The sequence below is a fragment of the Balaenoptera borealis genome, assembly GCF_965194805.1.
Source record: "Balaenoptera borealis genome assembly, chromosome: 5".
Lineage (NCBI taxonomy): Eukaryota > Metazoa > Chordata > Mammalia > Artiodactyla > Balaenopteridae > Balaenoptera > Balaenoptera borealis.
This window is the reverse complement of record NC_138862.1, coordinates 142015578-142032240: the sequence shown is the minus strand read 5'-3', so window position 1 is coordinate 142032240 and position 16663 is coordinate 142015578. Positions and strand designations below refer to the sequence as shown.

The 16663-nt window shown below is 39.0% G+C and overlaps 1 protein-coding gene and 1 long non-coding RNA gene across 3 annotated transcripts in view; one reads left to right on the top strand and one right to left on the bottom strand.

Annotated features, from left to right (window-relative positions):
• Positions 1-16663, top strand: part of ZNF385D (zinc finger protein 385D) — a 924724-nt gene that overhangs the window by 269216 nt on the left and 638845 nt on the right. The window lies entirely within an intron of this gene.
• On the bottom strand, positions 10669-16175 carry LOC309629148. Its single transcript, XR_014244892.1, has 2 exons — positions 15682-16175; positions 10669-15320 (listed from the first exon to the last, which is right to left on the bottom strand). It is a non-coding gene; the product is annotated as an uncharacterized lncRNA (long non-coding RNA).

Here is a 16663-nt window from a genome sequence, read left to right as displayed (position 1 = left end):
GGATAGGTTGATTTACATGTATTAAAAGAGTGCTTTCTGAGTTTTAAATGGTGGGTGGTTTGCTCTTTTTAAAGAAACATGTTTTCATTTTATATAATAGTAGAATAGTAAGATCATTAGTCTTTAAACTCAGAAAATGATTTAGACACAATTTAATGACTGTTTTTCATGGTGAGTTTTTCTAGTTCTGTATTATGTGGGATAGATTGTATCATTTGGCCCCAGGGCTTCACTTCTCCCAGTATCCACTCTCCTCGTCATGTGACTTTACATCTTCCTTCCACTTTAGGGGTGGGGAAGCTGTGATCCGCCTGCCCCTAGACACTGGGCTAAACTATGTGACAGGCTTTGCTTTCAGCAATAAAATGTTAACAGGAGTGACGCAGTCAGACACGTGATATGAGCTTGTGCATGAGTGTTGCCATGACTAGCAGAGCTGCCAAATCCTCAGCTGACTCTAGACAAGTGAACAATAAGTGCTTACAGTTTTGTTTTTTTCGGTTTCTTAATTTTATTTATTTATTTATAAAATTTTTATTGAAGTATAGTTGATTTACAACCATACTAACATGTTAGTATCAGGTGTGGAGCAAAGTGATTCAGTTTTACATATACATGTACTTATTCTTTTCCAGATTATTTTCTCAAATAGCTTATCACAGAATATTGAGTAGAGCTCCCTGTGCTATACAGTAGATCCTTGTTGGTTATCTATCTTATATATAGTAGTGTGTGTATGTTCATCCCAAGCGCCTGATTTATCCCTCCCCTCCACGTTTCCTCTTTGGTAGCCATAAGTTTGTTTTTTAGCTATCTGTAAGTCTGTTTCTGTTTTGTAAATGAGTTCACTTGTATCAACTTTTTAAAATTAAGATTCCACATGTGAGTGATATCATATATTTGTCTTTCTCTGTCTGACTTACTTCACTTAGTATGATAATGTCTAGGTCCATCCATGTTGCTGCAAATTATTTCATTCTTTTTTATGGCCGAGTAATATTCCATTGTGTTTATGTACCACATCTTCTTTATCCATTCCTCTGTTGGTGGGCATTTAGGTTGCTTCCATATCTTGGCTACTGTAAATAGTGCTGCAGTGAACATTGGGGTGCATGTATCCTTTCGAACCATGGTTTTCTCTGGATATATGCCCGGGAGTGGGATTGCTGGATCACATGGTAACTCTGTTTTTAGTTTTATAAGGCACCTCTATACTGTTCTCCATAGTGGTTGTACCAATTTGCATTCCCACCAACAGTGTAGGAGGGTTCCCTTTTCTCCACACCCTCTCCAGCATTTGTAGGTATTCTGATGATGGCCATTCTGACTGGTGTGAGGTGATACCTTATTGTAGTTTTGGTTTGCAGTACTTATGTTTTATGTCACTCAAGTTTTTGTCTGCTCGTTATGCAGCATTGTTGGGGTGATCATAGCGGTATGTTATGCTATTATGCATTTGTATTTATCAACTATATATTAGCATTTGACTCCTTTTTGGTGGGGGTAAATCATTAAAGTGTGCCTCAATATATCAGACTAGAAAACACTGGCCTGTTGGTCAAAGTCCAACACCCTTGGCAAACGATACAGGCCCTTCGATGCCCATGACCTTAATAATTTTCTAGTTTCATTTCCTGTGTGACTTCCCAAGTGCTCTCCCTGTGTATCCCAAATATGGTACATCCAGGACTTCAAAGCTTTCTTCCACTATTATTGTATCACTAGCTCCTGGAATCCTACTTGTTCTTCAGGATTTATCTCAAACAGAACCTCATTCAGGGGCATCTTTGCCTTCTCCTACACTTCCTAACAGAGTCAGGCCATTTCTTTTTCTCGAAATTTCCAAGCACATTTGGCATTTCATTTGGAACCCTTATAATTATACTTTCGTATTTCTTTTAGTTTTCATGTGAAAATTTTTCTCACTAAAATGTAAGCATTTTGAATACCAGGATTCTATGATCATCATCTGAACTCCTGGCCCATGAATAGAATGGGCCCTTGATAACTCAAATGAATGGGTACATGAGTGAGTGAACAGATGAATGAATGAAGCCATGTTGAGCGTGATTGTTAGTCAGTTGTATTAACATATTTTTCAATACAGAAACAAGTGAAGACGAACCTTATGATTAAATATATAAAAATAAATTATAAATTACTAAAATTCAGGTGTTTACAACTTCTTTGCTGATTTTTCCTTCTGTTTTAAATCTTTGAAAGAGGAACCCGTACTTAATATCAAATTTAATGATATTTGTAGAGATAAGCAAATAACAAAGTACTTTGATTTCATGCTTCTCTAGCCAGGCAGCAATCAAAGAACAAAGAGTACTGTTATGTACTTTAATTCATATTTTTATGTGCCTACAGATTTTCTCTGTAAGTTTCTAATGTTTGGCTTCTACAGAACAATGCCTCTGACAAATTTCCTTAAAAATCTATAATCAGGGTTTATGCTTCGTTTTTTTAGGCTAAGAATAAGGATACTCATAACTAATAGAATTTTGCACTGTTCCTTATTTTCTTAAGAGTCAATGTAGAGATGCCTTACCGAGTAGGGTTTATACTTTTAATCTGTTCTTTCTCCCTGAAGAATACATTTTATTTAATGAACAGAAAACTTCAATCCAATTCAAAACAAAACAAAACAAACAAAATACATGGAGTACTTAAATCTCTTCATTTAAAAAAAATGTAGATTTACTTTTTTTCTTTCTTTTTCATGAGCACACATTAAGTTGATATAAATAATATAGTTTAAAGTGACAATAATAAGCATTATAATTGCTTACATGAAATTACAATACATTGTTCAAATCGTTTAAATGTTGATTTATATCAGAAGATAGAAAATAAGCCTGAAAAAGTCAAAATGGTTTTGAATTCAGAAGTTGAAATTTTGCAAGGGAATTATCAAGATGTGATTTGATAAAATATTAACTAAGTGTGAGTTTTAAATTTACTTTTAGCATGATTAACCGTGGAGATTTTTAGAGCATGCCAAATTAAGCAATTGGTAAAACAACAAATGTGTCAAAGACTGAAAGCGATTTTGCAGAAGAAAAAATAAGAAACAATTAAGAAGCCCTTCCTAACTTTCCCATCATAAAAAATTGTTTGATGTGAAACTTTCAATAACACAAAATTTCTTTCAAATGAATTCATATTATCAAAATGTTATATGTTATTAAGTAAAATAGTAAATATATATGTAATATAAGTATATATGTATGCGTATGTACATATAATATTAAATTTGCCATTTTAAGCAAGGCACCAAGATGCAACAGAAGATGCATATACAAAAATGAGATGGCAGACCAAAATATGAACTTATCAAAGTACATCTAGTTTCATTACTTTTGCACCCCTTATCCAATAATACTAAACCAGACAAAAGAAATAAGAATTTCACAAGAACGACCAGAAACAGAAGAAGAAGACCACTTTTTGAGAACATCTGTTGGAGTAACGTGCATCCTGTCTTCTTCCTAAGTAGAGTGGAGGGCCCGTGTCCATTTACTTTAACTGAAGTGAGTGAAACTTCAATTCTTGGAGAATTCTCAGTTGACCCTATGTTTATAATGAACATAACGAAATAATTTTTTACTTTTAAAATATCAGCCAATAAACCAAGGGGTGTACTAGATTCTAAGATTTCTTCCTGGATTCAGAGAAAAATGGGCTTCCCCTGAAGTTTAAGAGAATATTATTAGGCAAAGCTAAAGTCGTATTTCAGTTACATCACATCTGTTATGTTTGTGTAATCTTTCCTTAAGAATTACATATATAAAATATTTGCTCTTAATTTTAACAGACCTTTCCGAGATTTTGGCTTCACTAAACTCAATATATTCAGTAATTTTATCAATAAATAGGACCAAATCGTATCTTGCACATTTTTCTTATACAGGCTTTTTTGTAATACTAAGTTTTGATAGGTTTACTAATTTTAACTTTACTTAAGTGACGTTCCAAATAGTTATTTCATTACATCGAATTCACTTTAGATAATTTCGAGAATAGATGAAGTGATAAAGAACTTAAATGTAGTGATACAGAACTTAAAAAGGAATGATTCCTGGGAGATTATGATTAAATCATATCTTACTTAGTTTTCATGCTTTCTTTATTCCCCAGCTAAAATATTGAAATTTTAAGAGGTATATCAGTTAGAATTCGGGAGAAGATGAGAGCACACAGAAATCTGAACATCAAAAATTATTAGCTATGATGGGGGACCAGCTAGCAATAAACAGAACTGTGAAGAGTATAGTAATAACAGATACAGGAATAGGACCCGGCCCCTAGGACTTCGGTAGTGTGCAATGGATGGAAAAGGATCTGGAAGATGCCCCCATGCCATAGACTAAGATGCAAACTTCACTGGAGAAGGCACAGCCATGACTGTCTGGATGGCCGAGTTTTCTGAGGCTGCAAAGCTGCTCAAGGGGGTGCCAGCAGAAGCCATTCACAGGTGACGTCCTGCCAGCAAGAGTCTGCCCTGAGCCACCTGAAAGGACTTCTGAGTAAGCAGTCCCTGAATGCCTGGAGCTGGCCCTTTGAAGACATGGGTGGGGCTGGAACAGGACATTGCACAGATCAGAGGTGCTTCCGGGCTGCCTCAAGGAGCATGCCAGGACCCCGAAGAGAAACCCATTCCTCCTCCAGGTTCTCTTAGCAACGTTGAGCATTGTGCCAACCGGCAAAGGAGACATGTTTACAGGACCCAGCTCCATTGTGGTAGAGAAGGCAACGAACTGTGGATTTGCAAGGGTTGCTGGCATTCAGCAACTCGCACAATGAAATACCGAGTTTGGTTTTTAGCAGGATCAGCCCTCTGGCTACAATAAATCAAATAATGTGTCACGGTTCTCACCGTAGCTCCCTACTCCTCAGGCTGTGACTTGAGCTGAGAGCTTGTCATTTTTATTCTGCAAGTGCTCTAGTGCACTTAGAAAACATCTCTCCTTCACCATGGTCCTTGTAGCCATCACCACTGCCGTAATGGTCAAGTGCAGCAGCCACTTGGGCTCTCAAGACACTTGCTTCAGTTGGCGCTTTATCACAATACCCCACAGGTGCTAGTTTAAGTGTGATGTCATTGCGTGCCCTGGGCTCCTAGAATGCCATGTACCATTAGCAAAGAGCTCCACGCTGCAGTCAAGTTCAAGGGTACAACCAAACCTCTCCCGAAACCCCTCTTTGCAGATCTGTCCCCTGGGACCACTCCCAGGGCAGAAAATCTCCTAGTGATTTGAACAGGAAAGGCTTAATATAGAGAGCTATTGTTACAACAGAGGATCGAGGTAATCATTACAGGCATGTAGTGATGAATGATTAATAGTATCCTAACCCTAACCCTAACCCTACCCCAGACTGGATGGTGTACATAAGGGCTCTAAAAAATAAAGGAAGAACATGTACAGGGAGCGCACCCATTACCCCTTGGGTTGAGTGCAGCCAAGGAATCATTAGGAGCTGGAAGAACCCCTTTCCCAGGGCTGAAATCTAAACCTCATTGGAGAGGGTGCAGCTGAGGCCCACTGGAGAGCAGACGTTCACGGAGGTCATGAGCCCCTTGGGGGAGTGGCGAGGGACACTGGCCCCCAGACAACTACCATACGCGAGTAGCCACCAGGAGCTGCTGGGAGCAGAAGCTACCCAAGGCTTGTACTGCAAGAGCCTATCCCAGAGCTCATCAGAACCAAGAAAATTTCCTCTTCCTGGATCCCTTTAGCGCCCTCTGCCGACAAAGGTTAACACCACGCCGCTGACAAATGGCAAGTATTTACAGGGTCCATCAACATTTTTACAGAATAGACAATGAAGGGTGGATTTAGGGTAGAAAGATAAAAATTGTTGGCTATCACAGAACACTAATGATAGCCATTAGGATTATATTTGCAAATAATTTTACCCAGCAAGTAGGAACATATGCTCTAATATGATGTGGAAAATGTAGGAGAGTGAGCCATATTTATTTTTCTGATGATAAATGAGTGGAGAAATCTATATATTAATATTGGAGCCAGGTGGGAGCAATGTGAAAATAATAATAACCACAGCAGCAGCAGCAATAGCAATAATAGAAACAGAAGAGAGACTGTTTGAGGAAAACTGAGCCTATCCAATGCACTGGTGGCCCACTCAACATGACATTACAACAGATGTTTACAGAATAAAAGGAAAATATGGATAGTCTAAACTTGGAATAAATTGATAGATTTTCCTCTGAAGTTACTTAAAGGAAGTTTCCATTAATTTATTAAGCTTCATTCTTATGTTTCATTTTGATGTAGCTGTTTCACTCTTTTCTACATCTCAGAAATTGTAAGAGATATGCAAATAAATTATTTTAATCTTTTAAGAAAATAGTCTGTTCAAAAGCTCTTTGCCACAATTAAAAGAAAGCGGTGTCTGACATGCCTTCTCTTTGAACATTGTAAATACAGTAATCTGTTTAACTCACAGAACAGTTAGATGTGTAAGGAATGTGTACATCTCTGTTGGTTCTTTTGGCTGATCTAACCTTTCTTATGATCACTACCCACTGTATAAAGAAAAAAATGGTACAATGTAAAAAAAGTTTTTTCCATTATAGTTTATTACAAGCTATTGAATAGAGTTCCCTGTGCTCTACAGTAGGACTTTGTTGTTTATCTATTTTATATGTGATAGTGTGCATCTGTTAATCCCAAGCTCCTAATTTATCCCTTCCCTCCTTTCCCCTTTGGTAACCATAAGTTTGTTTTCTTTGTGAGTCTCTTTCTGCTTTGTAAATAAGTTCATTTGTATCATTTTTAGATCCCACAAATAAGTGGTGATATCATATGATATTTGTCTTTCTCTGTCCGACTTACTTCACTTATGATCATCTCTAGGTCCTTCCATGTTGCTGCAAATGGCGTTATTTCATTCTTTTTCATGGCTGAGTAATATTCCATTGTGTGTGGGTGGGTGGGGGGTGTGGGTGTGTGTGTGTGTGTGTGTACACAACATCTTCTTTATCCATTCATCTGGACATTTAGGTTGCTTCCATGTCTTGGCTATTGTAAATAGTGCTGCTGTGAACATTGGGGTGCATGTATCTTTTCAAATTAGAGTTTTCCCCAGATATATGCCCAAGAGTGGGATTGCTGGATCATATGGTAACTCTATTTTTACCCTTTTAAGTAACCTCCATACTGTTTTCCATAGTGGCTGCACCAATTTACATTCCCACCAATAGTGTAGGAGGGTTCCCTTTTCTCCACACCTTCGCCAGCATTTATTATTTGTAGACTTTTAAATGATGGCCATTCTGACCGGTCTGAAGTGATACCTCATAGTACAGTATAAATTTTACAATTTATATCTTTAATGATATCTTTAAAAAAATATGCTTTTAGATAAACTAGTCCTTTTAATATAGTGCTCAGTCTCTTTGAGCCCGTCCCCCCTTCCTGTGTTCTTCTCTTGATGATATCTAGGTGTAAGGGCAAGGCAACTTAGTTACAGTAGAGAAGGATGAATCTCAGTTCTCACTGGTCACTGTTTTCTGAATTCTCACTGGCTCTTGCTGTGATGCTGTCTGGTTTTCTCCTTTCCCAAGTAAGGTTTCATCTTGGGTATTTTTGGTGGAGGGGTGATTCCACCACTGGAACCCAAGGATCCCAGACTAAACCTCCTCCTGAGTTGCCCACTGGTTCCTGCACTGCTTTGTCTCTCCGCAGACCAAGAACATTTCTAAGTCTCTTCCACAACAATTTCAGACCACAGGAAACTAGGAACCATGCACACATTTGCTCTTGCGCCATGTTGGATGGTACAGAGCTGAGGTGGGACCTGAAAGTCGCCCAGCAACAAAGAAAATGGTTCCCCAGACTCAGTGCTGTCAGGATGTTTCTAATTCTGTCATCTATAAAGATCAGGATGGGAAAGAAATTATCCAGAGACCCCTTTGTGTGCTATCTCATATTTTGTTTTCCATCTTCCTCTCACGGAAACTTTGGATTTTCTCATTCTCTACATCCTATGTACATTGTACCCACCTTTATATGCCTTGTAGCCCAACATTATGGGCAAAAGGGTATTATTTCTAATTACAAATGGAGAAAATTTATGATTTCAGCCCTTCCTCCCATGCTTGGTTCTGATTTTTTAAGTTAGTTAAGTTTGTAAAATATTCTTGTTCTAGACAAAGCCCTACTTCAGTACTAGCAACAGGATTATCTTTTGGGTGTCAGAAGCTGATTATTTACATTCTTTTTGCATTCCTGCTGTAACCACCCTAAACCTTTCCAGTCAAATCCGTGCTACTGGCAGAATAGCAGGAATGTTGATTAAAAGAAATATGAGAGACAGGGACCATTCATATAGTTCAAAAATATTATCTCTTTTATACAGGCTTTTTTTTTGGATAATCACTTTTATACTCTGCTGTTTGGTTTTTGTTGTTTTAAAATTATCTCACTGTTTTAGTTTCTTTTTCTTATTATTAATAAATCGTTAATTTCTAGCTCACTTACCTATTTTATCAAATAAGATTAAGTTGAGCCTCAAGTGACCAGACTCAAACTTAAAATATTTTTTTAAATCCATGTTTATTTCTGTCTCATGTGAAAGTAGGATGTCCTTGGTTGGTATAATGGCTCACAAATCACCAGGGAAGTCTCCAGGCGCAGTGGTTAAGAACCCGCCTGCCAATGCAGGGGACACGGGTTCGAGCCCTGGTCTGGGAAGATCCCACATGCTGCAGAGCAACTAAGTCCGTGCACCACAACTACTGAAGCCCGCGTGCCTAGAGCCCATGCTCCGCAACAAGAGAAGCCACCGCGATGAGAAGGTCGCTCACCACAACGAAGAGTAGCCCCCGCTCGCCGCAACTAGAGAAAGCCCGCGCGCAGCAACAAATACCCAATGCAGCCAAAAATAATAAATTAATTAATTAATAAATTAATTAATTAATTTAAAAAAATCACCAGGGATTCTCTCTTGTTGAAGCATCATACTCAATAACTAAGTTCTACCTCGAGGTCCAAGAACAACTCCATAGCTCCAGCCATCATGTTACATTTCAGCAAACAGGACAGAAGCCACGGAAGGAGAAAGCATCCTCCCACTCCTGGAATTTGTACACCTCATTTTCACTTACTTCTTTGGCCAGATCATAGACACATAACATAGCTATTTTCAAGGGAGACTGGGTAACGTAATCTTTTTTGTTTCTTCTGGGCACCCATGTGTTTAGCTAAAACAATGAAGGGCTCAGAGGAAATGGATATTGGCAGTCTCTGTCACATGCATATGTTACGATGGTGGCCATAGTAAGTGAGAAAATAATACCTTGTTTAATTTTACTATCTTGCTTGAACGCAAGGCATCATTTTCAAGAGTAATGTGTGATATTCAAATAATCATTGCTCTTCAGAGACTATCTCACAAGCATACGCTCTGTGGATAAACATCCTCCAATCAGAAGATTCCTAACACTGTAGTACCAAGCCATTTATTTGTCTTGATAGATTAAAAAACATGAAACGAAACAAAGAAGCAACCACAAAGCAAGCCATTGCCTTTGGGACTACGAAGGGGAGAAATAGATAGTAACTTTAAGAGAATGTGAGATCCTTGTGTTAGCAGGGGTAATACTATGTGCTATAAAAAGCAAATCTAACAATTTCAGTGGATCTATAGAGTAATAGTTTGTTTTTGCTGAAGTAATGGATTGCACCTTTTTTGCAAAGGGCCAGATAGTAAATATCTTAGGGTTTTCTGGTCATACAGTCTCTATCACAGTTACTCAGCTCTGCTGTTTTAGTTTGAAAGCAACTGTGGATAATACGTGCATAAGTGGGTGTACTAATATTCCAGTAGATTTTTACTTAGCAAAACAGGTAGCTGTCAGTTGGCCCTGACTTAATGTGGGTGTTTCTGGCCAACAGGAGGCTAAGATATTCAATCTTCTAGAACACCAACCTGCTAGGAGAACACAGGCTGGCTGTGTGCTTAGGGGGAAGAGGAAACTGCTCTGGTGAATGGCTAGTTCATCTCTGCCTCTGCCATTATTGTAACAATTCTGAACTTTTACATTATCTCACAGTTTTAAAAGCATGTGTACATATCAGTATGTTTCACTAGAAAGCTATGAATTAGATAATTTGGATATTAATACAATATTTTGTGGGAGATGGAGGTTAAGGAGCTCGATCAAAGGAATGGAGCTCTTAAATGTGAGAATAAGGAGTTAAACTCATGTTCCCAAACCAGTCTGTAGCACACTATTTCCGACATCTTAAAGTAGAACCCACGGGTGGATGGAATATAGGAAGAGGGTAGGAAGAATTTTGTGCAAATAAATGAATAAGCTAACCTAAATTAACAACAAACATTTAACAAAAATCATTAATTGAGCATCTATTACATTTTAATTGGTAATGTGGTAGATATAAAGGGATTTAAGATGCGCTTGTTAATCTTCAGAGATTTATAATATAGTTGGAGATACATGATACATATATATTTTATATATACATATATGCAGATTGAATACCTATAATCTATACTTATTGATATGTTTATATAATCTAGAGCTATTACAGCTATATAGATGTATGCATACAAATAACAACTGTGATGAATATTGAGGGGCAAAGAACTTACAACTTTGAATTACATGATGAATTTTACTTTTCTTTAAAGTTTATGAGTTTCTATCAAGATACAGAATGAAAGCAGATTCTTTATTTCTTTGTTGTTTGTTGCTCATGGACATTGGGTCCTCTAAAGGCACAAGCAGAATGAGTGTTCTCAGCACATGAGTTTAAAGCAGCCGTGTCAGCTGCATGCATAACTGTATCAATTGTCTATTCATTAAAGTTTCCCGGGGCCGTTGACACAAGATCCTCACAACTTTGGAGCTGTTAGGACCTACAGTATCAGTAACAGTCTAACTTGTGTGATAAAACAGAATGGGTTTTCAGGACCCATTAGCTGTAAAGAGGTAGACAAGGAACATATATAACTTCCTAAGAAATTACGTGACAAACTATGGTGGCAAAACCATCTTATGAAACGATCATTGAGGTTGACAATATAGGAGAAAGGCTTCAACCTTCAGTGGTTTCAACTCTGGTGTCATGCTATAATCATGTGGGAAGATTTTTAAAACATCAGTGGTTGGGCCAATCCCAGACCAAGTTAATCAAAATCTCTGGGTGTGGGGCTCTGGAACTGGTATTTTAAAAATTCCCCACATAATTCAAATATGTAGTTAGTATTGAGGGCCACTGAACTAACTCAGTGGTTTCTCAAACTTTATAAGACTTCAGAATAACCCTCCAGAGTTTCTGATTCAGGTTCCTAAGTGGTGCTGCTGGTCTGGGGACCACATTTTGAGACCATTGAACTAGCAGAACTAATGTACCTCATATAAAGATGTGAAAGAGAGGGGGTCCAGTGTACCAGTGGAAGGATGCACCCTTGATGGTCAGAGGCTGCCTTCCTCCATGATCACAGGAGGGGACGGTGATGGGAAAAGGACGATTGAGCTGAGATGGGAAGGTAAGGGCATGGCCATCTCAATGAAGTATATGTAAGGTAATCAAATGAGAGTTGGGTGGAGGATGGGAGCATAAATTTTGAAGAAAGAAGAAGGTTATTTTCTCATATTGTGAATATTAAGCAAACTATAGAAATATAGTAGTGTTGCCGAAATTCAGCCTCTATTCACTGATGCCGAATAGAAACAGGGAGACAGAGTTTTGGGTGAAGCAGAAAAGAATAGCTTTATTGCTTTGCCAGGCAAAGGGGGCCACAGAGGGCTAATGCCCTCAAGACTGTGTGTCCCGCCCTGGAGGTGGTAGTGAGAAGTCATAGTGTTCAAGGAGCAGGGCGTGGTCAGCTCGTAGACATTCTCCTGATTGGTTGGTGGTGAGGTCATTGGGAGTCGGCATCATCAACCTTCTGGTTCCAACTGTTCGGGGGTCTACATGCTTGTGGGAGGCAGACAGTTAACGTCTCCCAGCTGATGGGGGTTTCAGTATCTGCAAAACAGCTCAAAGGCCATGGCTCAGAATATTATCTATAGCCGTTTCCGAATAACTAAAGGTCTTTGACTTTGTTTAATGGCTAAAGTATTATTTTGTCTTGCTTGACTGTTTTCCTTTCTTGCATTTTCTCACTTCTCGGATTAAGTTTATTCTTTGACTAAAGTTTTTCTACAGACAAAAGGGAGACGGAGGACATGGCTGGGGTCTGTTCTGGGAAGGGCTCATAGGGTCCTGCTCGGTTACAGTAGTAATACTAGGCAGTCCCAATTTAGGTTTGAATCAGGAATTTAAAACGGGGAAGTAGTCTGCTTGTATAATTTTCACTTGCAACAGTCAGAAGTGAGCAATATATAAGATTCTTGTTCAACTACCACTTATTAGTAATCTTCTAGTATTAGGCAATGGACCAAATCCTTTTTGCTTAGATCCATCCACAGAAAAATTGAGAGTTGGCTTCTCTGCTAAGAGCTAGATGATAGCAATGGATGAAATTATAGCTATTGAAACACTTCAAAGGCTGTTTATGGTGACTACGTATCTAATTATTCTCGCATTGACATAATCAATGCCTTCATTCCGTCTGATCACTGTGGGATCAGCTTGTCTTTGCCTTTTCTGTTCAGAGCAAACGAGCTGGCACAGGCAAGCAAATCACGCAGCTGTTGACATTTGTTTCTGTAAACCCTTTGGGAATTTCACTCTAGATGTCTTCATCATGTAGGTACACCGAAACAGAAAAAATTATCCTAGGAAAATATTAATGTCCACCAAGAGTTACTTAGGGTACCAGAATACTCAGGAACTCGATTTGAAGATCCCTGGAAATGTGCAGGAAAGATTAAATCAATGTACTTCAGGATAAGCAGAAAAAAAAATTAACCAGATTTTTAATAAGTATGTTCCTTTCAACACACAAGGATAAGCTGCCCTTTTAAAGGATGCAAAACCATTTGTGAATTGTATAAAATAATCTTGCCTGTAAAAAGTTGCTTCATGGGAGATAAATGTTTCTCTCGGTAGAAATGGGTATATTGCCTTGACGAACTCTATGGGATTGGCATTTAACCTCTTTCTGCGTTTTTTATGACACTTAAGAGTGTGCTTCTACCTATTTAGAGAGATTCCAAATGTATTCCTTAATTCAGCTAACAGTTCATAATCCCTACTGTGTGAGCTCCCCTTCCTTTAATGCCCACCACGAACTAGAAAGGTAGGGAAGCTAATACAAGCATCCCCCGATTTTTGAAAGTTTGCTTGCTTTATACCACTTTGCTTTTACGAAGACTTACATTATTTTATTACTTGATTTTTGCTAACTGAAAGGAATTCGAAGAGGATATTTGCTTTTACCAAAAAAAAAAAAAAAAGTGAAAAGCAAAAACAGTGCTCAGCATTTTTTTTGCAGCAGCAGCTGTGATAGAGGCAATGCCCTCACGCCCCACCTTCAACCCCACGCCACCCCTGAGAGTGGCATCACCTCCAAATCCTTCCCCTCCCCCCGGGAACTACACTCAGCATCTCGGCGTCAAGTCACCAATGGCTTTGAACTGTTTCTGTGAGCATCTATGCTTTACCTCGATTTATTTTGTGCATCTGTTAGGTCATTGCATCTTCACTTTACACCTTTTCCACTTAGGGAAGGTTTCACAGGAACACCCTACTTTCAGATAGCGGGGAAGCCTGTATTACCCTCCTTTTACAGGTGAAGAAAAACTAAAAGCCTAAACTAATTGCGTAGTCTTGTAATGGGTGCCATGGACTAGGGTCCATGCTTTTTTATTCCTTGCCAATGTTTTTCTAACCAAGAAAGTTCGTTGAGTGTGGCTTTTTATACTCCTTAAAAATAAGGCAATTATTAAATTTCAAGAAAGATGGAATTTCTGGAAATTTCAACTCCTCATACCCTAAGGAGTAAAGCATTAACAGGGGAGAAATCATGGCATTTTACCCTTGTCACTCCAACCTCCTTCAGAGGAAATTAGGCTCATTTTCCCTCCCCTAGCTACCAATCTCCTCTTTACATAAAACACATTTTAAATTAAAGTAACTTAGAAAACGAAAAGCAGGGACCTGAAAAGGGGAGTATGATAGGATTTGTCTCCAAATTATGATTTCAATGAATAATTTGGGACTTAAAGATGACTAAAGGTCTGGGTTTTGACCAGAACCTAGCTTTGTTTCCAGCAGGTGTATTCCAAAGGTGCTTTTAGCTTGCTTAGTCCATGCATCTCTGCCCTGAGGGAAGCTGCTTTTTTATGACTGAAGAGCTTTCTACTTCAATGGTGATTTGAGGTACTTTGAGCTGGAAGTCTGCACTTCTGAAAAGAATGAAAGTGCCTGGAAACCAAATAAGAAGAGAGCTAGCTTCTCTGTGTACTGAGAGCAGCAGCTTTTAACTTGGGCCCCAGGGAACCTCAATTAGAATCAAGCAGCATAGCTCAGGGAAGCATATGTATTCCAGGGCACTAGGAATCAAATCTAGACCTTTCCTTTTAGATTCTTAGTTTCCTTGGTTCCTCTCCTCTCTCCCACCCTTCATCCAACCTTTAGTATTTCCTCTGTATTTTTGTCACCGAGTCCAAGCTCATACTGCTTGCTGCATGACAGGCCAATAATCGAGAAATGGTGCTGAGGCAAGAAAGAGCGACTTCTTCGGAAAGCCAGCAGATGGGAGATGGTGGACTACTGTCCCAAAGAACCATCTTTCCCGGGTTTGGGTGCTAGTTTCTTTTATGGAACAAAGAGGGGGAGGTAAGAGGTAAAGTAAAAAAAAAGGCAGTAAGTTGTTGTAGATACTTCCTGGTTCCGGCCAGACTCCAGAGAGGGGATGTGTTAATTTCTTCCCGCCTGCAGCCATTCACAGGCGAGTCTGGTCAGGATGTTTCCTGTGAGCTAAACAGGTATTTTAGCTTAACACCCAGGCATGGAAGGCGGGGTTCCTGGAGATGGGTCATTATGTATACTTTAAGCTATAGACAAGATCCTTTTAGTGATTAACCTGTAGCAAAAGCAATAGAATACAAAGATTAAAGTAAAAGAAACGGATCCAGTATGGAGTCAGGTTTGTACTTCTCTATTATGTTTTCTACTTGTCTGACTTTTCTAATGTCTCTCCCTTTCCCTCCATCCTTCCTTCCTCTTCCCCTGTCCTTCCCTTCTTCCCTCTCTCCTTTCCTTCCATCTGACTTCCATTACTTACTTCTTTTGTTCAATTTTGCTTCCTTTATATAACAATATAACATAGATTTTTAAAATCATCTGCTTTTAAAAATTTTACTCTGTGGGCTTCCCTGGTGGCGCAGTGGTTGAGAATCTGCCTGCTAATGCAGGGGACACGGGTTCGAGCCCTGGTCTGGGAGGATCCCACATGCCGTGGAGCAACTGGGCCCGTGAACCACAACTGCTGAGCCTGCGCGTCTGGAGCCTGTGCCCCACAACAAGAGAGGTCGCGATAGTGAGAGGCCCGCACACCGCAATGAAGAGTGGCCCCCACTTGCCGCAGCTAGAGAAAGCCCTAGCACAGAAACGAAGACCCAACATAGCAATCAATCAACCAATCAATCAATCAATCAATCTTTAAAAAAAAAAAAAAAAAGAAAGAAAGCAGGTGGATTCTTCTTAAAAAAAAAAAATTTTACTCTGTAACCAAATCCATAGAGGAACATCTGAGAAGTATAATACTTCTTTATGTACCAGCACTTCAGCATGGAGCTGTTCTTCTTAAGTTCTAGTGATCCTTGATGGCATTCTTTAGAGGATGCTTGATTCTGCTTGAAGGAACAGAAGAAACCTCTTACATGACCAAAATCTCGAGTATTTTATTAAGATGGTCATGTTCCTTTTTATTTTTCAATCCACAAGTAAATTCTAGGGAATATATGCAGCTGGCCCTCTGTATCCATGGTTCCAGTGCAGAGCCTGTGAATACAGAGGACTGACTGTACTAGGCCATTTTATATAAGGGCCTTCAGCATCTGTGGATTTTTGATATCCGGCATGGGGGTGGGGTGGGGTGGTCCTGGGAACAATCCCCCACAGGTACCAAGGGATGCAGTGTAATGCCAAAGTATAGTCACAGTAGTCTGTTACACGTGGCTTTTGCCCATGTCTAGTTAAGGACTTTCCACGTGCAATTAAGAAATTCTACTCTTTCTCAGAACTCCTTACCACAAGGTAGCTTCAGTTACTATCTATAACACTAAATTGGAATAAAAGAGTCAAATTTACCATCCTGTGATTCAATTTCCTCAATGCTTAAGTGCATCATTGTCACTAAGATGTGGAAATGAAAATAATAGTATAACAGTTTACCTCCCATGGCGTTACAGGTATAAATTATTGTCCTTCTCAAGAAAAGAATTTTACATCATATCTTTCTTCTAAACAGCCACCTTGGTAAACAGAATCAGCTACTGAAGGAAGTCTTTGCAGGGTTGGTGCATTAAAGGTTACTTCAGAGGAGTCTGAGATGAGGCTGTCACCAGATGTACCACCTGTAAATAGAAAGGGCAGAGTGAAAATAGCATGAGCGTATGTATTAGGCATTTAACTGCACAGCCAGGAAGAAAAACTTAGAGCTTTTTTTTTTTAATACAGCAAGTTCTAATTAGTTATCCATTTTATACATA